This window comes from Lynx rufus, unplaced genomic scaffold, assembly GCF_022079265.1.
Source record: "Lynx rufus isolate CCGP_SWC_20201006 ecotype Redwood Valley unplaced genomic scaffold, mLynRuf1.p SCAF_12, whole genome shotgun sequence".
In the NCBI taxonomy this organism is placed as follows: domain Eukaryota; kingdom Metazoa; phylum Chordata; class Mammalia; order Carnivora; family Felidae; genus Lynx; species Lynx rufus.
The window spans coordinates 569,002-596,556 of NW_025814826.1; the positions used below are offsets into that span (position 1 = coordinate 569,002).

The 27,555-nt window shown below is 40.1% G+C and overlaps 1 protein-coding gene and 1 long non-coding RNA gene across 2 annotated transcripts in view; one reads left to right on the plus strand and one right to left on the minus strand.

Annotated features, from left to right (window-relative positions):
• Positions 1-27,555, minus strand: part of LOC124507605 (ankyrin repeat domain-containing protein 26-like) — a 705,441-nt gene that overhangs the window by 488,886 nt on the left and 189,000 nt on the right.
• LOC124507620 (uncharacterized) lies at positions 6-26,401 on the plus strand. Its single transcript, XR_006961056.1, has 3 exons — positions 6-36; positions 848-988; positions 26,381-26,401. It is a non-coding gene; the product is annotated as an uncharacterized LOC124507620 (long non-coding RNA).

Genomic DNA, 27,555 nt, shown 5'->3' on the forward strand with positions numbered 1-27,555 from the left:
GGAATCTTGCCATTTGCAACTACGTGGATGGAAGTGGTGTGTATTATGCTAAGTGAAATTAGTAGGAGAAAGACAAAAATCATATGACTGCTCTCGTATGAGGACTTTAAGAGACAAAACAGATGAACAAAAGGAAAGGGAAACAAAAATAATATAAAAAGAGGGAGGAGGACAAACACAGGAGACTCATAAATATGGAGAAAAAACTGAGGGTTTCTGGAGGGGTTGTGGGAGGGGGGATGTGCTAAATGGGCAAGGGGCATTAATGAATCTACTCCTGAAATCATTGCTTCACTAAATGCTAACTAATTGGGAATCAAATTAAACAAAAATAAAAGTAAAGATACAACAAAAAGAGTAACACCCCCCGCCCTACCAAAAAATTTCTCAACCCAGGAAGCCTCTGGTTGGGGATTCAGGAGATAAGGACCTTCTCAAACTCTCACTGAAGGGTTGAGACTACAAGAGAAAGTCAGATTTCAAGATGACATGATCACTCAAAGCGTGCGGAAGTTTGAAACACGCTGAAAAATATTAGCAGGGACTCTCACACATCCGTATGCCAACGTTCACAGCAGCATTATTAACAGTAGCCAAAAGGTGGACTAAACCAAACGCTCACTGTGGTATATATAAAATGTTGCTTTTTTAGACTCTCACAATGTTTTTATGAAAATCTCACTATAAACATCATTAGGAGTTCAATCAATTTCATCTCTATAGAAAAATTCCATCGCTAGTAGCAAATAGCAACGATATCAACCTAATATTTGGATAAGTGAGCCTTTCCATGTGATCCAAAACATTCTTATGTACTACTCCTAGTGAAATAAGGATTCCTTTTCAGTAGGACAGACATCAAGAGACTGACTTACTCTACTTGTCCTTAACAAGTTGCTCGGAAGATTGTGAATTTGGGCCGCTTGCTGTTTGATGGTTTCTTCTGGGCTGGCATTTTGCACTTCTAGCCTAAAACGCAGATCTTAAGGTAATTATTATCACACATAAGTTTCCAAAAATACCATATAATTTCTGAACAAATGAGGGTCTTACAGAAATTCTTTACATTGTATCAAGAGGAAGATTTGGCAATTGAGCCATTTTTTCTCGTTGTCTTTTGTGGATAAGGTGCAAAATTGAGATATAATGTGCCACAATTCTGCATTTCCAAATAACTCAAAGCTGGAATTTGTATCCAGTTTAACAAGGATATACTGGCATAACTAATACTTTTCTCATACTACATTGCTTATCTGCTTAATAAAAAGCAATCTATTTTCTTTGAGGATTAAATTATACTTTTCCATATGATCTTACGTCTTCTCTGCATATCTTATGGCCTCTGCATGTTGATCCTTTGCTTCTTGCAACTAAAATAAAGAAGAAAATATAATTTTAACTACTGACAATCTAGTAGACCACCATCACCTGTTTCTGTACCTAAATGTTTTTTTTTTTTCTTGAGAGAGAGAGAGAGAGAGAGAGAAAGAGAGACAGAGAGAAAACACACACAAGTGGGGAATAGAGGCAGAGGTACAGACAGAGGAAATCGTAGGCAGGCTCCAAGCTCAGGGTGAAGCCTGATGTGGGGCTCGGTCTCATGACTGCTCTCATGATGTGGGGTTTAGGATCATGACCTGAGTGGTCACCGTAATTCTAAAGGACGGCAACCCCTGACATTAAGTCCTTGCCCCTTGCTATCTGTGTTTTGAATTGCTCTTAAGGCTTCAAAACCAGATTCTCTAATTCACATTTCCAGCGTTGGCCCCTTTACCTAGGCCATGTGTACTTTTCGCTCTTCCATCTAGGTGCTCATAGACAACACCTCAACCGCACACTCGAAAATCATTACTTGACATGGAGTACCTTTGTAAACAGCTAATCGTGTACATTTTATTTGGACTCTTTTCGGTGTTACTTTGAGTGTGTCTTTCTTTTTGAGTCTTAGGGGGCACCCTTACCCTTAGGATGCTGACCAGCATACTTTGTCTCGCTTTTCTTTATAACACGACATTTATCACAAGGGCTGGATGATCACTGGTTTGCCTTTGTTTCCTTTTGAGTAATTTCTTCGTCCATAGAGATTTCAACATATGGAAGTCTTCTGAAGTTCCTTTCAGATGCATACTTGACTTTATTGTTAGGAAGGTTAAGTTGGCTAGAGCTACCTCTTCTTCCCAATCCAGATTCTTCACCTCAAAATTGTGTGCATCAAATGTCTTCACCCAGGTAGCCAATGGTTTGGGGATTCAGGAGATGATAAGGGTCTTCTAGAGAAGTCAGAGCTATGGACTGAGTTGGCTGAAAGCTATCTAAGTGTTTGTTTCACAGGGAACACCTTAAAGTGGCAGATAATTTCATGCCATAACCTAATTCCTTTCTATGGGGATCTACAGAAAATCCCTCCTTATTCTTTAATAAGCTTCATCAGTTTCGGATATCCTTACAAATTTTAGTTTTTGAGACCCTAATGATTTCTTCAGGACACAGTAGCAGGACAATGCCTAGGACTCGCATTCATAGAAGACTGAACAACAGAGAGTCATGTTACTCACATGAAAAGTTCCCTGTTACTATTTGACTCATTTATAAGACATCTAGAAAAGAAAATAATTTTCAATGTCTCTTCAGCCACAAAAAGGACCAGTCAACAGAATGTTCTAATTCCCCTGACGGGTATAGCTGTCTAATGAAACTTGCATGTATATTATATAGTTTTGTGACTGATAGAAACGAGTTGGTCAGTGTATCTACCTCATTGCTCCCACTTAGGATTTACACTGAGAGTCCTACAAAGGAGGGTGAGAGTGCGAGGACACTAAGGGTTCTGCTTGGAAAACAGTTGGGGTTTCACTACACATCAATAAATGAGAATCCTGAATGGCACATTAGTCTTTTCTGAGATTGAATTGTGAAATCTCTGAAAGGCTGATTAACTCAAGTGAGTGGAAAAAGAAAATGGGTTTCTGACCTTGCAATGGTAGGAGCACTATGTTACTAGGTAAGACCCTGACAGAGCAGCCATTTCTCCTTTTTCACTGGCGTTTCTTTTCCTTTACAAAATCCAACAAAGAGAAAAGTCCATTCCCTTGAGAAGGACGTTTGCATAACGACCTGCTAGTCATTCTTGATGAAGAGAATAAATTGCACACTTGTAATTACAAATTACAACAAATCATCGTTAAAATAACCCGTTCTCAAACTCTCACTGAAGGGTTAAGACTACAAGAGAAAGTCAGATTTCAAGATGACATGATCACTCAAAGCGTGCGGAAGTTTGAAACACGCTGAAAAATATTAGCAGGGACTCTCACACATCCGTATGCCAACGTTCACAGCAGCATTATTAACAGTAGCCAAAAGGTGGACTAAACCAAACGCTCACTGTGGTATATATAAAATGTTGCTTTTTTAGACTCTCACAATGTTTTTATGAAAATCTCACTATAGGGATTCTGGGAAGATGGCGGCGTAGGAGGACGCTGGGCTCACCGCGCGTCCTGCTGATCACTTAGATTCCACCTACACCTGCCTAAATAACCCAGAAAACCGCCAGAGGATTAGCAGAACAGAGTCACCGGACCCAAGTGCAGACGAGAGGCCCACGGAAGAGGGTAGGAAGGGCGGCGAGGCGGTGCGCGCTCCACGGACTGGCGGGAGGGAGCCGGGGCGGAGGGGCGGCTCGCCGGCCAAGCAGAGCCCCCGAGTCCGGCTTGCAAAAGTGGAGGGGCCTGACGGACTGTGTTCCGACAGCAAGCGCGACTTAGCGTCTGGGAGGTCATAAGTTAACAGCTCTGCTCGGAAAGCGGGAAGGCTGGAGGACAAAGGGAGGGTGAGCTGCGGAGCCCCCGGATGACAGAGCTCAGTTTGGCGGGGAACAAAGGCGCTAGCCAGCGCCATCTCCCCCGCCCATCCCCCAGCCAAAATCCCAAAGGGAACCGGCTCCGGCCAGGGAAATTGCTCGCTCTGCGCGAACACCCAACTCTGTGCTTCTGCGGAGCCAAACCTCCGGCAGCGGATCTGACTCCCTCCGGCTGCCACAGGGCCCCTCCTGAAGTGGATCACCTAAGGAGAAGCGAGCTAAGCCTGCCCCCCCTGCCGCCGTGCACCTTGCCTTCCCACCCCAGCTAATACGCCAGATCCCCAGCATCACAAGCCTGGCAGTGTGCAAGTAGCCCAGACGGGCCACGCCACCCCACAGTGAATCCCGCCCCTAGGAGAGGGGAAGAGAAGGCACACACCAGTCTGACTGTGGCCACAGCGGTGGGCTGGGGGCAGACATCAGGTCGGACTGCGGCCCCGCCCACCAACTCCAGTTATACACCACAGCACAGGGGAAGTGCCCTGCAGGCCCTCACCACACCAGGGACTATCCAAAATGACCAAGCGGAAGAATTCCCCTCAGAAGAATCTCCAGGAAATAACAACAGCTAATGAACTGATCAAAAAGGATTTAAATAATATAACAGAAAGTGAATTTAGAATAATAGTCATAAAATTAATCGCTGGGCTGGAAAACAGCATACAGGACAGCAGAGAATCTCTTGCTACAGACATCAGGGGACTAAGGAACAGTCACGAGGAGCTGAAAAACGCTTTAAAGGAAATGGAAAACAAAATGCAAACCACCACGGCTCGGATGGAAGAGGCAGAGGAGAGAATAGGTGAACTAGAAGATAAAGTTATGGAAAAAGAGGAAGCTGAGAAAAAGAGAGATAAAAAAATCCAGGAGTATGAGGGGAAAATTAGAGAACTAAGTGATACACTAAAAAGAAATAATATACGCATAATTGGTATCCCAGAGGAGGAAGAGAGAGGGAAAGGTGCTGAAGGGGTACTTGAAGAAATAATAGCTGAGAACTTCCCTGATCTGGGGAAGGAAAAAGGCATTGAAATCCAAGAGGCACAGAGAACTCCCTTCAGACGTAACTTGAATCGATCTTCTGCACGACATATCATAGTGAAACTGGCAAAATACAAGGATAAAGAGAAAATTCTGAAAGCAGCAAGGGGTAAACGTGCCCTCACATATAAAGGGAGACCTATAAGACTCGTGACTGATCTCTCTTTTGAAACTTGGCAGGCCAGAAAGAATTGGCACGAGATTTTCAGGGTGCTAGACAGCAAAAATATGCAGCCGAGAATCCTTTATCCAGCAAGTCTGTCATTTAGAATAGAAGGAGAGATAAAGGTCTTCCCAAACAAACAAAAACTGAAGGAATTTGTCACCACTAAACCAGCCCTACAAGAGATCCTAAGGGGGACCCTGTGAGACAAAGTACCAGAGACATCACTACAAGCATAAAACATACAGACATCACAATGACTCTAAACCCGTATCTTTCTATAATAACACTGAATGTAAATGGATTAAATGCGCCAACCAAAAGACATAGGGTATCAGAATGGATAAAAAAACAAGACCCATCTATTTGCTGTCTACAAGAGACTCATTTTAGACCTGAGGACACCTTTAGATTCAGAGTGAGGGGATGGAGAACGATTTATCATGCTACTGGAAGCCAGAAGAAAGCTGGAGTAGCCATACTTATATCAGACAAACTAGACTTTAAATTAAAGGCTGTAACAAGAGATGAAGAAGGACATTATATAATAGTTACAGGGTCTATCCATCAGGAAGAGCTAACAATTATAAATGTCTATGCGCCGAATACCGGAGCCCCCAAATATATAAAACAATTACTCATAAACAGAAGCAACCTTATTGATAAGAATGTGGTAATTGCAGGGGACTTTAACACCCCACTTACAGAAATGGATAGATCATTTAGACACACGGTCAATAAAGATACAAGGGCCCTGAATGAGACACTGGATCAGATGGACTTGACAGATATATTTAGAACTCTGCATCCCAAAGCAACAGAATATACTTTCTTCTCGAGTGCACATGGAACATTCTCCAAGATAGATCATATACTGGGTCACAAAACAGCCCTTCATAAGTTTACAAGAATTGAAATTATACCATGCATACTTTCAGACCACAATGCTATGAAGCTTGAAATCAACCACAGGAAAAAGTCTGGAAAACCTCCAAAAGCATGGAGGTTAAAGATCACCCTACTAACGAATGAGTGGGTCAACCAGGCAATTAGAGAAGAAATCAAAAAATATATGGAAACAAACGAAAATGAAAATACAACAATCCAAACGCTTTGGGACGCAGCGAAGGCAGTCCTGAGAGGAAAATACATTGCAATCCAGGCCTATCTCAAGAAACAAGAAAAATCCCAAATACAAAATCTAAGAGCACACCTAAAGGAAATAGAAGCAGAACAGCAAAGGCAGCCTAAACCCAGCAGAAGAAGAGAAATAATAAAGATCAGAGCAGAAATAAACAATATAGAATCTAAAAAAACTGTAGAGCAGATCAACGAAACCAAGAGTTGGTTTTTTGAAAAAATAAACAAAATTGACAAACCTCTAGCCAGGCTTCTCAAAAAGAAAAGGGAGATGACCGAAATAGATAAAATCATGAATGAAAATGGAATTATTACAACCAATCCCTCAGAGATACAAACAATTATCAGGGAATACTATGAAAAATTATATGCCAACAAATTGGACAACCTGGAAGAAATGGACAAATTCCTGAACACCCACACTCTTCCAAAACTCAATCAGGAGGAAATAGAAAGCTTGAACAGGCCCATAACCAGCGAAGAAATTGAATCGGTTATCAAAAATCTCCCAACAAATAAGAGTCCAGGACCAGATGGCTTCCCAGGGGAGTTCTACCAGACGTTTAAAGCAGAGATAATACCTATCCTTCTCAAGCTATTCCAAGAAATAGAAAGGGAAGGAAAACTTCCAGACTCATTCTATGAAGCCAGTATTACTTTGATTCCTAAACCAGACAGAGACCCAGTAAAAAAAGAGAACTACAGGCCAATATCCCTGATGAATATGGATGCCAAAATTCTCAATAAGATACTAGCAAATCGAATTCAACAGCACATAAAAAGAATTATTCACCATGATCAAGTGGGATTCATTCCTGGGATGCAGGGCTGGTTCAACATTCGCAAATCAATCAACGTGATACATCACATTAACAAAAAAAAAGAGAAGAACCATATGATCCTGTCAATCGATGCAGAAAAGGCCTTTGACAAAATCCAGCACCCTTTCTTAATAAAAACCCTAGAGAAAGTCGGGATAGAAGGAACATACTTAAAGATCATAAAAGCCATTTATGAAAAGCCCACAGCTAACATCATCCTCAACGGGGAAAAACTGAGAGCATTTTCCCTGAGATCAGGAACACGACAGGGATGCCCACTCTCACCGTTGTTGTTTAACATAGTGCTGGAAGTTCTAGCATCAGCAATCAGACAACAAAAGGAAATCAAAGGCATCCATATTGGCAACGATGAAGTCAAGCTTTCGCTTTTTGCAGATGACATGATATTATACATGGAAAATCCGATAGACTCCACCAAAAGTCTGCTAGAACTGATACATGAATTCAGCAAAGTTGCAGGATACAAAATCAATGCACAGAAATCAGTTGCATTCTTATACACTAACAATGAAGCAACAGAAAGACAAATAAAGAAACTGATCCCATTCACAATTGCACCAAGAAGCATAAAATACCTAGGAATAAATCTAACCAAAGATGTAAAGGATCTGTATGCTGAAAACTATAGAAAGCTTATGAAGGCAATTGAAGAAGATTTAAAGAAATGGAAAGACATTCCCTGCTCATGGATTGGAAAAATAAATATTGTCAAAATGTCAATACTACCCAAAGCTATCTACACATTCAATGCAATCCCAATCAAAATTGCACCAGCATTCTTCTCGAACCTAGAACAAGCAATCCTAAAATTCATATGGAACCACAAAAGGCCCCGAATAGCCAAAGGAATTTTGAAGAAGAAGACCAAAGCAGGAGGCATCACAATCCCAGACTTCAGCCTCTACTACAAAGCTGTCATCATCAAGACAGCATGGTATTGGCACAAAAACAGACACACAGACCAATGGAATAGAATAGAAACCCCAGAACTAGACCCACAAACGTATGGCCAACTCATCTTTGACAAAGCAGGAAAGAACATCCAATGGAAAAAAGACAGCCTCTTTAACAAATGGTGCTGGGAGAACTGGACAGCAACATGCAGAAGGTTGAAACTAGACCACTTTCTCACACCATTTACAAAAATAAACTCAAAATGGATAAAGGACCTAAATGTGAGACAGGAAACCATCAGAACCTTAGAGGAGAAAGCAGGAAAAGACCTCTCTGACCTCAGCCGTAGCAATCTCTTACTCGACACATCCCCAAAGGCAAGGGAATTAAAAGCAAAAGTGAATTACTGGGACCTTATGAAGATAAAAAGCTTCTGCACAGCAAAGGAAACAACCAACAAAACTAAAAGGCAACCAACGGAATGGGAAAAGATATTTGCAAATGACATATCGGACAAAGGGCTAGTATCTAAAATCTATAAAGAGCTCACCAAACTCCACACCTGAAAAACAAATAACCCAGTGAAGAAATGGGCAGAAAACATGAATAGACACTTCTCTAAAGAAGACATCCAGATGGCCAACAGGCACATGAAAAGATGTTCAGCGTCGCTCCTTATCAGGGAAATACAAATCAAAACCACACTCAGGTATCACCTCACGCCAGTCAGAGTGGCCAAAATGAACAAATCAGGAGACTATAGATGCTGGAGAGGATGTGGAGAAACGGGAACCCTCTTGCACTGTTGGTGGGAATGCAAATTGGTGCAGCTGCTCTGGAAAGCAGTGTGGAGGTTCCTCAGAAAATTAAAAATAGACCTACCCTATGACCCAGCAATAGCACTGCTAGGAAACTACCCAAGGGATACAGGAGTACTGATGCATAGGGGCACTTGTACCCCAATGTTCATAGCAGCACTCTCAACAATAGCCAAATTATGGAAAGAGCCTAAATGTCCATCAACTGATGAATGGATAAAGAAATTGTGGTTTATATACACAATGGAATACTACGTGGCAATGAGAAAAAATGAAATATGGCCTTTTGTAGCAACGTGGATGGAACTGGAGAGTGTGATGCTAAGTGAAATAAGCCACACAGAGAAAGACAGATACCATATGGTTTCACTCTTATGTGGATCCTGAGAAACTTAACAGGAACCCATGGGGGAGGGGAAGGAAAAAAAAAAAAAAAGGACGTTAGAGTGGGAGAGAGCCAAAGCATAAGAGACTGTTAAAAACTGAGAACAAACTGAGGGTTGATGGGGGGTGGGAGGGAGGGGCGGGTGGGTGATGGGTATTGAGGAGGGCACCTTTTGGGATGAGCACTGGGTGTTGTATGGAAACCAATTTGTCAATAAACTTCATATAAAAAAAAAATAAAGTATCTAGGATTTGATTCCAAAAAAAAAAAAAAAAAGAAAATCTCACTATAAACATCATTATGAGTTCAATCAATTTCATCTCTATAGAAAAATTCCATCGCTAGTAGCAAATAGCAACAATATCAACCAAATATTTGGATAAGTGAGCTTTCCATGTGATCCAAAACATTCTTATGTACTACTCCTAGTGAAATACCGATTCCTTTTCAGTAGGACAGACATTAAGAGACCGACTTACCAAACTTGTCTTTAACAAGTTGCTCGGAAGATTGTGAATTTGGGCCGCTTGCTGTTTGATGGTTTCTTCCTGTCTGGCATTTTGCACTTCTAGCCTAAAATGCAGATCTTAAGATAATTATTCTCACACATAAGCGTAAAACAATACCATATAATATCTGAACAAATGAGGGTCTTACAGAAATTCTTTACATTGTATCAAGAGGAAGATTTGGGAATTGTGCCATTTTTCTCGTGTTTTGTGGATAAGGTGCAAAATAGAGATATAATATCCCAATTTTGCATTTCAAAATAGCTCAAAGCTGGAATTTGTATCCATCTTAACAATAATATACTGGCATAACAAGTATATTTCTCGTACTACACTGCTTATCTGCTGTATAAATAAGGTATTTTCTGTGAGGTTTAAATTATACTTTTGCATATGATCTTACGTCTTCTCCGCATAACTTATGTCCTTTGCCTCTCGATCCTTTGCTCCTTGCAACTAGAATAAAGAAAAAAAATAATTTTAACTACTGATAATCTAGTAAAACACCATCACCTGTTTTTGTAACCAAATGTTATTATTTTTTTTGACTTAGTGGGGCACAGAGAGAGAGAGAACGCCCAAATGGGGAAGGGAGTCATAGAGAGAGACAGAGAAACTCGTAAGCAGGCTCCAATCTCAGGGTGAAGCCTGATGTAGGTCTCGGTCTCATGACCAGTCTCATGATGTGGAGTTTGGGATCATGACCTGAGCAGAAATTAAGAGTCAGGACGCTCAACCAACAAAGCCACCCAAGTGCCCCTGTAAATGAAATCTTATTGGACCCAGCCACACTCTCCCCTACACGCTGATTGATGGCTACTTTTAGGTCATAACAGCAGAGTGGAGCTGCTACAACAGAGACTGTGGCCTACAAAGCCAAAAATGTTTCAATACTCTTCCAGAGTAGTTTACCAAACTTACTCTCTTACAAAAACATAACGTTGTTAATGGTTTTAAATTATATATGATCAGATAAACATACAAATGTATCTACTGGTCAAATGGAGGAAATATAGGGAATTACCTTATGGTAAACATTTCTGTTCTCACATTACAAGCACTACATCAACTATGATTTTCAATATTCACATAGGTGAATGACATTTCTATTCTCGTGATCATGAAACTGAACATGCTGTTTTCAGTGACAACGATATATTTCATGGAAGAGTTTGACAAGCAGTATCCTAGTAGGAGCCAGAAAGCCTGGGTCTGAATTCCCAATTCTGCTGGTTATGAGCTCTATGACCTTGAGCACACACCCTAATACTTCCATGTCTCAGTCTTTGCATCTGTACAATGAAAGTAATGACAGCACCTACTGGGGCACCTGAGTGGCTCAGTCGGTTCAGTGTGTTGCTTTTTATTTCTGCTCAGGACATGACCTCAGGGTCACGTGATTAAGCCCCACATCTTGCTCTACGTGGACACCAAGGAGCCTGCTTGGAATTCTCTCTCTCTCTCTCTCTCTCTCTCTCTCTCTCTCTCTCTCTCTCCCCCTCTTTCTCACTCTCCCTACCTTCCCTTCCCCACAATCTGTCTCTCTCTCTCTCTCTCTATCTCAAAATAAGGAACCTTAAAAAATGATCTCAAAATAAATAATAATAGTATCTACCTAACTGGGATCTTGATAATATAAATTTAGGAAATAATACGTGAACAACTTAGAAGGGTACGTGGCACATAATCAGCTCTAAGTGTATGCATTTAGCATGATTACTGTTGCTGTATTTTGTGTTCCAATACAATGAGATAGTTTAGGCAGGTGGCATGCCAATACAAGTGGCCCCGTACAAACTATACTGAAGTTATTCTTCATATCACCGCAAGTGGCAGCAAATGGTGAGGATGAGGCCCAGATCCTCAGTACTTCACATAACTTTCGCCAATGCCACTAGCAAACAGTACTTTTTTTTCCCTCTTATAATACTTTCAACTAACAGCCTCTCTATACCCTCAGTGGACAATGCTCACGGACTAAAGTACAAATAGCACCACCTAGACTGAGTAGTAGATGTTTTACATGACTATCAGAGGCAAGGGAAAGCCACTGACATGGAAATAATGGAGTCTTGCTAAACCAAATTTCCTCAATCATCTCATGCCCACACTGTTTACGTTAGGCTGCTTTAGCAGGTACTCTGGTGAAGAGATTAAGGCTTTGTGGTAACAGCATATCAGAAAAGCTGGCCGCAGAGCTTTGCAGTTGGTAAAGTGCTACAAATCTGTAAATCCCAGCACCGGCTGCATAAGGAAGAAAGATTTCAATTTCTCCTTTTCTATTAACCATTTGCTTAAGTTTGAAACTTTCTCCATCTATAACACTGCTTCTCCCCTTGCAGTGGACTCGAACATTCTTTAATGAATCATCTCATCCACAGATTCAAGTTTTCCTCACTTTTTTCTTCTTATACACTAAAATCTAACTTCCACTAAGAAAATTTGAGGGACATAAAGGAACTTTTTTTAAACAAAAAAATTATTAAAGTCTTTATCCTGCTTCACTTCTCACCAGCAGCTGAGAAAAATGATCACACCCTCCCTCTGTGCTTCTAACCCCATCTTATTTCTGAAGGACGGCAACCCCTGACATTAAATACTTGCCCCTTGCTATCTGTGTTTTGAATTGCTCTTAAGGCTTCAAAACCAGATTCTCTAATTCACATTTCCAGCTTTGCCCCTTTACCTAGGCCATGTGTACTTTTCGCTCTTCCATCTAGGTGCTCACAGACAACATCTCAACCGCGCACTCAAAAATCATTACTTGACATGGAGTACCTTTGTAGACAGCTAATCGTGTACATTTTATTTGGACTCTTTTCGGCGTTACACTGTGTCTTTCTTATTGAGTCTTACGGGGCACCTTTACCCTTAGGATGCTCATGAGCACACTTTGTCTCGCTTTTTTTATAACACAACATTTATCACAAGGGCTGGATGATCACTGGTTTGCCTTTGTTTCCTTTTGAGTAATTTCTTCGTCCATAGAGATTTCAACTCACGGAAGTCTTCTGAAGTTCCTTTCACACCCATACTTGACTATATTGTTAGGAAGGTTAAGTTGGCTAGAGCTACCTCTTCTTCCCAATCCAGATTCTTCACCTCAAAATTGTGTGCATCAAATATCTTCACCCAGGTAGCCCCTGGTTTGGGGATTCAGGAGATAAGGACCTTCTAGAGAAGTCAGATCTATGGACTCAGTTGGCCGAATGGAATCTTCAGTTTTTGATTCACAGAGAAGACCTTAAAGTGGCAGGTAATCTCATGCCATAACCCTAATTCCTTTCTATAGAGATGTACAGAAAATCCCTCGTTATTCTTTAGTAAGCTTCATCAGTTTTGGATATCCTTACAAATTTTAGTTTTTCAGACCTTAATGATTTCTTTAGGACACAGTAGCAGGACAATGCCTAGCACTCTCATTCATAGAAGACTGATCCACCGAGTATCATGTTACTCGCATGAAAAGTTCCCTGTTACCATGTGACTCATTAATAAGACGTATAGAAAAGAAAGTAGTTTTCAATGTCCCTTCAGTCATAAAAAAGACCAGTCAACACAATGTTCTAGTTCCCCTGATGGGTATAGCTGCCTAATGAAACTTGCATGTATATTATATAGCTTTTGTGACTGACAGAAACGAGTTGGTCAGTGTATCTACCTCATTGCTCCCACTTAGGATGTACAATGAGCATCCCACAAAGGAGGGTGAGAGTGGGATGACATTCACTGTTCCACTTGGAAAACAGTTGTGGTTTCACTACATAAATTAGAATCTTGAATGGCACATTAGTCTTTGCTGAAATTGAATTCTGAAATCTCTGAAAGGCTGATTAACTCAAGTGAATGGAAAAAAAAAATGAGTTTCTGAACTTTCAATGGTAGGAGCACTATGTTACTAGGTAAGGCCCTGACAGAGCAGCCATTTCTCCTTTTTCACTGGCATTTCTTTTCCTTTACAAAATCCAACAAAGAAAAAAGGCTATTCTTTGGGAAGGACGTTTGCATAATGACCTGCTAGTCATTGTTGATGAAGAGAATAAGTTGCAAATTTGTAGTTATAAATTACAACATATCATCATTAAAAGAACTCTTTCTGAAACTCTCACTAAAGGATTGGGTTTACAACAGAAAGTCAGAATGCCAGATGAAATGATCACTCAAAGACTGGGGACTTTTGAAACACGCTGAAAAATATTAGCAGGGACTCACACATCTGTATGCCAATGTTCACAGCACCTTTATATACAAGAGCCAAAAGGAGGACTAAACCAAATGCTCACTGTGGTATATACAAAATGTTGCTCTTCTTAGATTCTCACAATATTTTTATTTAAATCTCACTACAACCATCATTACTTTATGAATTCAATCAACTTCATCTATATAGAAGAATTACATCACTAGTAGCAAGCAGAAACAATATCAACCAAATATTTTGATCAGTGAAAATTTCCATACGATCCAAAACATTCTTATGTACTACTACTACTAGTGACATAAGGATTCCTTTTCAGGACAATCATTAAGAGATCGACTTACCAAACTTGCCTTTAGCAAGTTGCTCTGGAGGTCTTGAATTTGGGCCGCTTGATGTTTGATGGTTGCGTCTTGCCTGGCATTTTTAACCTTTAGCCTAAAATGCAGATCTTAAGATCATTATTCTCACACATAATTTTAAAACTGTATCGTGTAATTTCTGAACAAGTGAGGGTATTACAGAAATTCTTAAAATTGTATCAAGAGGATGATTTGGCAATTGTGCCAATTTTCTCGTTGTGTTTTGTGGTAATGGTGCAAAATTGAGAGATAAGATGCCAAAATTTTGCATTTCAAAATAGCTCAAAGCTGGAATTTGTATCCAGCTTAACAATGATATACTCGCATAACTAATACATTTCTCATAGTACACTCCTTATCTGCTTTATAAATAAACAAGTTATTTTCTGTGAGGTTTAAATTATACTTTAGCATATGATCTTTAATCTTCTCAGCGTATCTTTCGGCCTCTGCATGTCGTTCCTGTGCTTCTTGTAACTAAAATAAAGAAAAAATAATACTTTTAAATACTGTCAATCTAGTTGAACACCATCACCTGTTTCTGTAACTAAATGTTTTTGTTTTTGTTTTGTTTTGTTTTTTTGTTATTTTATACTTGAAAGAGAGACAGAGAGGGAGAGAGCACACACAAGTGGGAAGGGAGTCAGAGGGAGAGACAGAGAAAAAGGTAAGCAGGCTGCAAGCTCAGGGTGAAGCCTGATGTGGGGCTCGGTCTCATGACCGGTCTCATGAGGTGGGGTTTGGGATCATGACCTGAGTGGAAATTAAGAGTCAGAACGCTCAACCAACTAAGCCGCCTAAGCACCCCTGTAACTAAAATCTTATTGGACCCAGCCACACTCTCCTCTACATGCTGAATGATGGCTACTTTTAGGTCATAACAAAAGAGTTCAGCTTCTACAACAGAGACTATGGCCTACAAAGCCGAAAACATTTCAATACTGGTACAGAATAGTTTACCAATCTTACTCTCCTACAAAAACATAACGTTGTTAATGGTTTTAAATTATATATGATGAGATAAAAATACAAATGTGTCTACTGGTCAAATGGAGGAAATATAGGGAATTACCTTATGGTAAACATTTCTGTTTTCATATTCCAAGCACCATATCAACTATGATTTTCAATATTCACATAGGTGAATGACATTGCTGTTCTCGTGATTATGAAACTGAACATGCTGTTTTCAGTGACAACGAGATATTTCATGGAAGAGTTTGACAAGCAGTATCCTAGTAGGAGCCAGAAAGCCTGGGTCTGAATTCCCAATTCTGCTGGTTATGAGCTCTATGACCTTAAGCACAGTACCTAAAACTTCCGTGTCTCAGTCTCTAAATCTGTAAAATGAAAGTCATAACAGCACCTACTGGGGTACCTGAGTGGCTCAGTCGGGTCAGCGTCTGGCTCTTGATTTCTGCTCAGGACATGATCTCAGGGTCACGTGATTGAGCCCCACATCCAGCTCTGCGTGGATAGCGAGGAGCCTGCTTGGCATTCTCTCTCTCTCTCTCTCTCTCTCTCTCTCTCTCTGTCTCCCTACCTGCTCTTCCCACAATCTCTCTCTGTCTCTCTCTCCTCTTTCTCTCTCTCTCAAAATAAAGAATCTTATAAAAGTGATCTGAAAAATAAATAATAATAGGATCTACCTCACTGGGATCTTGGGAATATAAAATTAGGAAATAATACGTGAACAACTTAGAAGGGTACGTGGCACATAGTCAGCTCTAAGGGTATGCATTTAGCATGATTACTGTTGCTGTATTTGCGTTCCAATACAATGAGATAGTTAAGGCAGGTGGCATGCCAATACAAGTGGTGCCCTATACAAATCATACTGAAGTCATTCATACCACCGCAAGTGGCAGCAAATGGGGAGCATGAGGCCCAGAATCTCTCCTCAGTACTTCACACAACTTTCGCCAATGCCACTAGCAAACAGTACTTTTTTTTCCCACTTATAATACTTTTAACTAACTCCCTGTCTATACTACTCAGTGGACAATACTCATGGACTACGGTACAAATAGCACCTCTTACATTGAGTAATAGATGCTTTACATGACCATCAGAGGCAAGGGAAAGCCACTGACATGGAAATAATGGAGTCTTGCTAAACCAAAGTTCCTCAATCATTTCATGCCCACACTGTTTACATTAGGCTGCTTTAGCAGGTACTCTGATGAGGAGATTAAGACTTTGTGGTAACAACATATCAGAAAAGCTGGCCCCAGAGCTTTGCCGTTGGTAAAGTGCTACACCTCTGTAAATCACAGCACCAGCTGCATAAGGAAGAAAGATTTCAATTTCTCCTTTTCTATTAACCATTTGCTTAACTTTTGAAGCTTTGTCCATCTATCACGCTGCTTCTCCCCTTGCAGTGGACTCGAACATTCTTTAATGTATCGTCTCATCCACAGATTCAAGGTTTCTTCACTTATTTCCTTCTTTTACACTAAAATCCAACTTTCACTCCTATCATTCCACTAAGACATTTTGAGGGTCATCCAGAACCTCTTTTTTTTTTTTTTAATTTTATTAAGGTCTCTATCCTGCTTCACTTTTCAGCAGCAGCTGAGAAAAATGACCATGCCCTCCCTCTGCTCTTTTAACCACACCTTATTTCTGAAGGACGGCAATCCCTGACATTAAGTCCTTGCCCCTTGCTATCTGTGTTTTGAATTGCTCTTAAGGCTTCAAAACCAGATTCTCTAATTCACATTTCCAGCTTTGGCCCCTTTACCTAGGCCATGTGTACTTTTCGCTCTTCCATCTAGGTGCTCACAGACAACATCTCAACCGCGCACTCAAAAATCATTACTTGACATGGAGTACCTTTGTAGACAGCTAATCGTGTACATTTTATTTGGACTCTTTTTGGTGTTACTTTGAGTGTGTTTTCCTTATTGAGTCTTAGGGAGCACCCTTACCCTTAGGATGCTGACCAGCATACTTTGTCTCGCTTTTCTTTATAACACGACATTTATCACAAGGGCTGGATGATCACTGGTTTGCCTTTGTTTCCTTTTGAGTAATTTCTTCGTCCATAGAGATTTCAACTTACGGAAGTCTTCTGAAGTTCCTTTCACACCCATACTTGACTATATTGTTAGGAAGGTTAAGTTGGCTAGAGCTACCTCTTCTTCCCAATCCAGACTCTTCACCTCAAAATTGTGTGCATCAAATATCTTCACCCCGGTAGCCCCTGGTTTGGGGATTCAGGAGATAAGGACCTTCTAGAGAAGTCAGATCTATGGACTCAGTTGGCCGAATGGAATCTTCAGTTTTTGATTCACAGAGAAGACCTTAAAGTGGCAGGTAATCTCATGCCATAACCCTAATTCCTTTCTATAGAGATGTACAGAAAATCCCTCGTTATTCTTTAGTAAGCTTCATCAGTTTTGGATATCCTTACAAATTTTAGTTTTTCAGACCTTAATGATTTCTTTAGGACACAGTAGCAGGACAATGCCTAGCACTCTCATTCATAGAAGACTGATCCACCGAGTATCATGTTACTCGCATGAAAAGTTCCCTGTTACCATGTGACTCATTAATAAGACGTATAGAAAAGAAAGTAGTTTTCAATGTCCCTTCAGTCATAAAAAAGACCAGTCAACACAATGTTCTAGTTCCCCTGATGGGTATAGCTGCCTAATGAAACTTGCATGTATATTATATAGCTTTTGTGACTGACAGAAACGAGTTGGTCAGTGTATCTACCTCATTGCTCCCACTTAGGATGTACAATGAGCATCCCACAAAGGAGGGTGAGAGTGGGATGACATTCACTGTTCCACTTGGAAAACAGTTGTGGTTTCACTACATAAATTAGAATCTTGAATGGCACATTAGTCTTTGCTGAAATTGAATTCTGAAATCTCTGAAAGGCTGATTAACTCAAGTGAATGGAAAAAAAAAATGAGTTTCTGAACTTTCAATGGTAGGAGCACTATGTTACTAGGTAAGGCCCTGACAGAGCAGCCATTTCTCCTTTTTCACTGGCATTTCTTTTCCTTTACAAAATCCAACAAAGAAAAAAGGCTATTCTTTGGGAAGGACGTTTGCATAATGACCTGCTAGTCATTGTTGATGAAGAGAATAAGTTGCAAATTTGTAGTTATAAATTACAACATATCATCATTAAAAGAACTCTTTCTGAAACTCTCACTAAAGGATTGGGTTTACAACAGAAAGTCAGAATGCCAGATGAAATGATCACTCAAAGACTGGGGACTTTTGAAACACGCTGAAAAATATTAGCAGGGACTCACACATCTGTATGCCAATGTTCACAGCACCTTTATATACAAGAGCCAAAAGGAGGACTAAACCAAATGCTCACTGTGGTATATACAAAATGTTGCTCTTCTTAGATTCTCACAATATTTTTATTTAAATCTCACTACAACCATCATTACTTTATGAATTCAATCAACTTCATCTATATAGAAGAATTACATCACTAGTAGCAAGCAGAAACAATATCAACCAAATATTTTGATCAGTGAAAATTTCCATACGATCCAAAACATTCTTATGTACTACTACTACTAGTGACATAAGGATTCCTTTTCAGGACAATCATTAAGAGATCGACTTACCAAACTTGCCTTTAGCAAGTTGCTCTGGAGGTCTTGAATTTGGGCCGCTTGATGTTTGATGGTTGCGTCTTGCCTGGCATTTTTAACCTTTAGCCTAAAATGCAGATCTTAAGATCATTATTCTCACACATAATTTTAAAACTGTATCGTGTAATTTCTGAACAAGTGAGGGTATTACAGAAATTCTTAAAATTGTATCAAGAGGATGATTTGGCAATTGTGCCAATTTTCTCGTTGTGTTTTGTGGTAATGGTGCAAAATTGAGAGATAAGATGCCAAAATTTTGCATTTCAAAATAGCTCAAAGCTGGAATTTGTATCCAGCTTAACAATGATATACTCGCATAACTAATACATTTCTCATAGTACACTCCTTATCTGCTTTATAAATAAACAAGTTATTTTCTGTGAGGTTTAAATTATACTTTAGCATATGATCTTTAATCTTCTCAGCGTATCTTTCGGCCTCTGCATGTCGTTCCTGTGCTTCTTGTAACTAAAATAAAGAAAAAATAATACTTTTAAATACTGTCAATCTAGTTGAACACCATCACCTGTTTCTGTAACTAAATGTTTTTGTTTTTGTTTTGTTTTGTTTTTTTGTTATTTTATACTTGAAAGAGAGACAGAGAGGGAGAGAGCACACACAAGTGGGAAGGGAGTCAGAGGGAGAGACAGAGAAAAAGGTAAGCAGGCTGCAAGCTCAGGGTGAAGCCTGATGTGGGGCTCGGTCTCATGACCGGTCTCATGAGGTGGGGTTTGGGATCATGACCTGAGTGGAAATTAAGAGTCAGGACGCTCAACCAACTAAGCCGCCTAAGCACCCCTGTAACTAAAATCTTATTGGACCCAGCCACACTCTCCTCTACATGCTGAATGATGGCTACTTTTAGGTCATAACAAAAGAGTTCAGCTTCTACAACAGAGACTATGGCCTACAAAGCCGAAAACATTTCAATACTGGTACAGAATAGTTTATCAATCTTACTCTCCTACAAAAACATAACGTTGTTAATGGTTTTAAATTATATATGATGAGATAAAAATACAAATGTGTCTACTGGTCAAATGGAGGAAATATAGGGAATTACCTTATGGTAAACATTTCTGTTTTCATATTCCAAGCACCATATCAACTATGATTTTCAATATTCACATAGGTGAATGACATTGCTGTTCTCGTGATTATGAAACTGAACATGCTGTTTTCAGTGACAACGAGATATTTCATGGAAGAGTTTGACAAGCAGTATCCTAGTAGGAGCCAGAAAGCCTGGGTCTGAATTCCCAATTCTGCTGGTTATGAGCTCTATGACCTTAAGCACAGTACCTAAAACTTCCGTGTCTCAGTCTCTAAATCTGTAAAATGAAAGTCATAACAGCACCTACTGGGGTACCTGAGTGGCTCAGTCGGGTCAGCGTCTGGCTCTTGATTTCTGCTCAGGACATGATCTCAGGGTCACGTGATTGAGCCCCACATCCAGCTCTGCGTGGATAGCGAGGAGCCTGCTTGGCATTCTCTCTCTCTCTCTCTCTCTCTCTCTCTCTCTCTCTGTCTCCCTACCTGCTCTTCCCACAATCTCTCTCTGTCTCTCTCTCCTCTTTCTCTCTCTCTCAAAATAAAGAATCTTATAAAAGTGATCTGAAAAATAAATAATAATAGGATCTACCTCACTGGGATCTTGGGAATATAAAATTAGGAAATAATACGTGAACAACTTAGAAGGGTACGTGGCACATAGTCAGCTCTAAGGGTATGCATTTAGCATGATTACTGTTGCTGTATTTGCGTTCCAATACAATGAGATAGTTAAGGCAGGTGGCATGCCAATACAAGTGGTGCCCTATACAAATCATACTGAAGTCATTCATACCACCGCAAGTGGCAGCAAATGGGGAGCATGAGGCCCAGAATCTCTCCTCAGTACTTCACACAACTTTCGCCAATGCCACTAGCAAACAGTACTTTTTTTTCCCACTTATAATACTTTTAACTAACTCCCTGTCTATACTACTCAGTGGACAATACTCATGGACTACGGTACAAATAGCACCTCTTACATTGAGTAATAGATGCTTTACATGACCATCAGAGGCAAGGGAAAGCCACTGACATGGAAATAATGGAGTCTTGCTAAACCAAAGTTCCTCAATCATTTCATGCCCACACTGTTTACATTAGGCTGCTTTAGCAGGTACTCTGATGAGGAGATTAAGGCTTTGTGGTAACAACATATCAGAAAAGCTGGCCCCAGAGCTTTGCCGTTGGTAAAGTGCTACACATCTGTAAATCACAGCACCAGCTGCATAAGGAAGAAAGATTTCAATTTCTCCTTTTCTATTAACCATTTGCTTAACTTTTGAAGCTTTGTCCATCTATCACGCTGCTTCTCCCCTTGCAGTGGACTCGAACATTCTTTAATGTATCGTCTCATCCACAGATTCAAGGTTTCTTCACTTATTTCCTTCTTTTACACTAAAATCCAACTTTCACTCCTATCATTCCACTAAGACATTTTGAGGGTCATCCAGAACCTCTTTTTTTTTTTTTTAATTTTATTAAGGTCTCTATCCTGCTTCACTTTTCAGCAGCAGCTGAGAAAAATGACCATGCCCTCCCTCTGCTCTTTTAACCACACCTTATTTCTGAAGGACGGCAATCCCTGACATTAAGTCCTTGCCCCTTGCTATCTGTGTTTTGAATTGCTCTTAAGGCTTCAAAACCAGATTCTCTAATTCACATTTCCAGCTTTGGCCCCTTTACCTAGGCCATGTGTACTTTTCGCTCTTCCATCTAGGTGCTCACAGACAACATCTCAACCGCGCACTCAAAAATCATTACTTGAGGGGCGCCTGGGTGGCGCAGTCGGTTAAGCGCCCGACTTCAGCCAGGTCACGATCTCGTGGTCCATGAGTTCGAGCCCCGCGTCAGGCTCTGGGCTGATGGCTCGGAGCCTGGAGCCTGTTTCTGATTCTGTGTCTCCCTCTCTCTCTGCCCCTCCCCCGTTCATGCTCTGTCTCTCTCTGTCCCAAAAATAAATAAACGTTGAAAAAAAAATTAAAAAAAAAATCATTACTTGACATGGAGTACCTTTGTAGACAGCTAATCGTGTCCATTTTATTTGGACTCTTTTCGGTGTTACTTTGAGTGTGTTTTCCTTATTGAGTCTTAGGGAGCACCCTTACCCTTAGGATGCTGACCAGCATACTTTGTCTCGCTTTTCTTTATAACACGACATTTATCACAAGGGCTGGATGATCACTGGTTTGCCTTTGTTTCCTTTTGAGTAATTTCTTCGTCCATAGAGATTTCAACTTACGGAAGTCTTCTGAAGTTCCTTTCACACCCATATTTGACTATATTGTTAGGAAGGTTAAGTTGGCTAGAGCTACCTCTTCTTCCCAATCCAGACTCTTCACCTCAAAATTGTGTGCATCAAATATCTTCACCCAGGTAGCCCCTGGTTTGGGGATTCAGGAGATAAGGACCTTCTAGAGAAGTCAGATCTATGGACTCAGTTGGCTGAAAGCTATCTAAGTTTTTGATTCACAGAGAAGACCTTAAAGTGGCAGGTAATCTCATGCCATAACCCTAATTCCTTTCTATAGAGATGTACAGAAAATCCCTCGTTATTCTTTAGTAAGCTTCATCAGTTTCGGATATCCTTACAAATTTTAGTTTTTCAGACCTTAATGATTTCTTTAGGACACAGTAGCAGGACAATGCCTAGCACTCTCATTCATAGAAGACTGATCCACCGAGTATCATGTTACTCGCATGAAAAGTTCCCTGTTACCATGTGACTCATTAATAAGACGTATAGAAAAGAAAGTAGTTTTCAGTGTCCCTTCAGTCATAAAAAGACCAGTCAACACAATGTTCTAGTTCCCCTGATGGGTATAGCTGCCTAATGAAACATGCATGTATATTATATAGCTTTTGTGACTGACAGAAACGAGTTGGTCAGTGTATCTACCTCATTGCTCCCACTTAGGATGTACAATGAGCATCCTACAAAGGAGGGTGAGAGTGGGATGACATTCACTGTTCCACTTGGAAAACAGTTGTGGTTTCACTACATAAATTAGAATCTTGAATGGCACATTAGTCTTTGCTGAAATTGAATTCTGAAATCTCTGAAAGGCTGATTAACTCAAGTGAATGGAAAAAAAAATGAGTTTCTGAACTTTCAATGGTAGGAGCACTATGTTACTAGGTAAGGCCCTGACAGAGCAGCCATTTCTCCTTTTTCACTGGCATTTCTTTTCCATTACAAAATCCGACAGGAGAAAAGTCCATTCCTTTGAGAAGGACGTTTGCATAATGATCTGCCCGTCATTGTTAATGATGAGAATAAATTGCAAACTTGTAATTACAAATTACAACAAATTATCATTAAAATAAACCGTTCTCAAACTCTCATTGAAGGGATGAGATTACAAGAGAATGTCAGAATTCAAGATCAAGTGATCACTCAAAGATTGGGGACGTTGGAAACACGCTGAAAAATAGTAGCAGGGACTCTCACACATCTGTATGCCAACGTTCACAGCAGTATTATTAACAGTATCCAAAGGTGGACTAAAATGCTCAATGTGGTATATATAAAATGTTGCTTTTTTTAGATTCTCACAATGTTTTTTTATGAAAATCTCACTATAAACATCATTACTTTATGAATTCAATCAACTTCATCTATATAGAAGAATTACATCACTAGTAGCAATTAGGAACAATATCAACCAAACCTTTGCAGCAGTGAGATTTTCCATGGGATCCAAAACATTCTTATGTACTAGTACTAGTGAAATACGGATTCCTTTTCAGTAGGACAGACATTAAGAGATCGACTTACCAAACTTGTCTTTATCACGTTGTTCTCAAGATCTTGAATCTGGGCCGCTTGATGTTTGATGGTTGCTTCTTGTGTGGCATTTTTAACCTGTAGCCTAAAATGCAGATCTTAAGATAATTATTCTCACCCATAAATTTAAAACAACATCACATACTTTCTGAACAAATGAGGGTATTACAGAAATCCTTAAAATTTTGTCAAGAGGAAGATTTGGGAATTGTGCCATTTTTCTCATCGTGTTTTGTGGATAAGGTGCAAAATTCAGAGATAATATGCCACAATTCTGCATTTAAAAATAGCTCAAAGTTGGAATTTGTATCCAGCTTAACAATGATATACTGGCATAACTAGTACATTTCCCATACTACACTGTTTATCTGCTTTATAAATAAACAATTTATTTTCTGTGAGGTTTAAATTATACTTTTGCACTTGATCTTTCATCTCCTCAGCATATCTTACGGCCTCTCCATGTCGTTCCTGTTCTTCTTGCAACTAAAATACAGAAAAAATAATTTTAACCACTGAAAATCCAGTAGAAAACCATCATCTGTTTCTTTAACTAAATTTTTTTTTCTTGAGAGAGAGACAGAGAGAGAGAGAGAGAGAGCATGCAGAAGTGGGGAAGAGAGACAGCGGGAGAGACAGAGAAAATTGTAAGCAGACTGCTAGCTCAGGGCGAAGCCTGATGTGGAGCTCGGTCTCATGACTGGTCTCATGATGTGGGATTTGGGATCATGACCTGAGTGGAAATTAAGGGTCAGGACCTCAGCCAACTAACCCACCCAAGCGCTGCTGTAAGTAAAATATTTTTGGAGCCAGCCACCCTCTCCTCTATATGCTGATTGATGGCTACTTTGAGATCATAACAAAAGAGTTCAGCTTCTACAACAGAGACTATGGCCTACAAAGATGAAATGTTTCAATACTCTTACAGAATAGTTTACCAACCTTACTCTCCTACAAAAACATAACATCGTTAATGTTTTTAAATTATATATGATCACATAAATGTACAAATGTATCTATTGGTCAAATGGAGGATATATAGGAATTTACTTTATGGTAAACATTTCTATTTTCATATTCCAAGCACCACATCAACTATGATTTTACATATTCACATAGGTGAATTACGTTCCTATTCTCGTGATTATGGAACTGAACACGCTGTTTTCAGTGACAAGATATTTCATGGAAGAATTTGAGAAGCAATATCCTAGTAGGGGCCAGAATGCCTGGGTCTGATTTCCCAGTTCTGCTCATTATGAGCTGTATGACCTTGAGCACACTACCTAAAACTTCCATGTCTCAATCTCTGCATCTGTAAAATGAAGGTAATAATAGCACCTACTGGGGCACCTGAGTGGCTCAGTCGGTTCAGTGTCTGGCTCTTGATTTCAGCTCAGGACATGATCACAGGGTCATGTAATTGAGCCCCACATCGAGCTCTGCATGGACAGTGAGGAGTCTGCTTGGGATTCTCTCTCTCTCCCTCTCTCTCTCTCTCTCTCTCCCTTTTTCTCTCTCTCCCTTCATGCCCTTCCCCAAAATCTCTCTGTCTCTCTGTCTCTATGTCTCTCTGTCTCTCTCTCTCTCTCAAAACAAAGGACTTTAAAAAAGTGATCTCAGGGCGCCTGGGTGGTGCAGTCGGTTAAGCGTCCGACTTCAGCCAGGTCACGATCTTGCGGTCCGGGAGTTCGAGCCCCGCGTCGGGCTCTGGGCTGATGGCTCAGAGCCTGGAGCCTGTTTCTGATTCTGTGTCTCCCTCTCTCTCTGCCCCTCCCCCATTCATGCTCTGTCTCTCTCTGTCCCAAAAATAAATAAACGTTGAAAAAAATTTAAAAAAAAAGTGATCTCAAAATAAATAATAATAGTATCTACCCCACTGGGATGTTGGGAAGATTACATTAGGAAATACTAGATGAACAACTTAGAAGGGTACGTGGCACATAGCTCTAAGTGTCTGCATGTAGCATGATTACTGTTGCTGTAGTTTGTGTTCCAATACAATGTGATAGTTTAGGCAGGTGGCCTGCCAATACAAGTTTTCCCCTATACAAATTATACTGAAGTTATTCTTCATTCCACCGCAAGTGGTAGCAAATGGGGAGCATGAGGCCCAGAATCTCTCCTCAGTACTTCAAAAAACTTTGCCAATGCCACTAGCCAACAGTACTTTTTTCCACTTATAATCCTTTTAACTTACTTCCTCTCTATACCACTGAGTGCACAATGCTCACAGACTACGGTACAAATAGCACCTCCTTGACTGAGTAGTAGATCCTTTACATGACCATCAGAGGCAAGGGAAAGCCACTGACATGGAAATAAATGAGTCTTGCGAAACTAAAGTTCCTCAATCATTTCATGTCCATACTCTTTACGTTAGGCTGCTTTAGCATGTACTCTGATGAAGAGATTAAGGGTTTGTGGTAAAAGCATATCAGAAAAGCTGTCCCCAGATATTTGCCTTGGTAAAGTAATACAAATCTGTAAATCACAGTTCTGGCTGTGTAAGAAAGAAAGACAAATTTAGCATGCTTTTTCATAGTGAGAGGGAAAAAAAACCTAAACATTTGATTGAACATTTCTCCTCTATTTGATTAAGTGCTTTCATTAATAGTTTTACTTATATAAGCGTGTGTGTGTGTGTGTGTGTGTAGAGATATACACACATTTTTTTAACGTTTATTTTTTGATACAGAGCACGAGTCTGAGTGGCGCTGAACGTGAGGGACACAACAGATCCAATTAGGCTCTGCTCACAGCAGAAAGCCCGATGCAGGGCTCCATCTCAAGAACATGGAGATCATGACCTGAGACAAAGGCAGACTCTGATCGGACTGGAGCCAGCCAGGCACCCCTCAATTTTGTATTTCATTTCTTAGCATACATTTAGAATAAAAGCTTTGCTATACCAATGTTTCCAAGAAGAATTTATTGATACGGTATAAAGTACTTAATTTTATCGGAAAAACTTTTAAGTTAAAGTATTTTCAATTTATACAAGGATAAGTACCACACGTATCAAAGATTACTATCCCTTAAATGTATACTTAGGAAGACGAAATCACCTGTCATGAAAAAAATAAAAACAATGTCAAACAAAGGAGTGAATTGTTCTGCACAGGCTAGATGACAAGTGTCAAGAGAGTTAAAGCTAATGGGAGTTAGAACAGTCAGAGAAAGTTCATTGGAAAGGAGACTGTGAGCCAAGTCTGAATAACATAGGTTTACTCAAGAGGAACAGAAACTAAAAAGACAGTAAGGACAGCATGCGTAACGGCTGAGAGATGGTGAAATCAACCCAATTAACTCAGAGGATAAAATCTGATGGCAGAGACATTACAAACGGGTGTCCACACAAGAACTACATAAATGTTCATAAGCAGCAGTATTAATAGGCAAGAAGTGGACACAACCCAAAGGTCCATCAACTGATGAATGAACAAGGGCCTTAACCCACAATGGAGTACTGTTGACAATAAAAACAAATGAAGCACTGATATAAGCTGTAACCAACACAGATGAACCCAGAAAACATTAAGTAAAGGTAGCTAGTCCCAAAGTACCACACGTTGTGTGACTACATTTATATGAAATATTCACAAGAGGAAACTCCATTGAGAGACCAAGTAGTAGACTGGTGGTTGCCTGAGGCTGGGGGCAACGGGTAAGGGTTTCCTTTCAGGGTGACGAAAACATTCTACTTGATGGCAGTGATGGTTGCACGAGTGTACACAGAGACAGTGAACTGTGCGTGGCAAATGGGTGACTTTTATGGTATGTGTTTTGTACCTCAAAATAGCTTAAAAAAAAAACCCAATGGCAGGACACAGAGAATGTTTTTAATTCTAGCTTTTGGGCGCCCATACTATA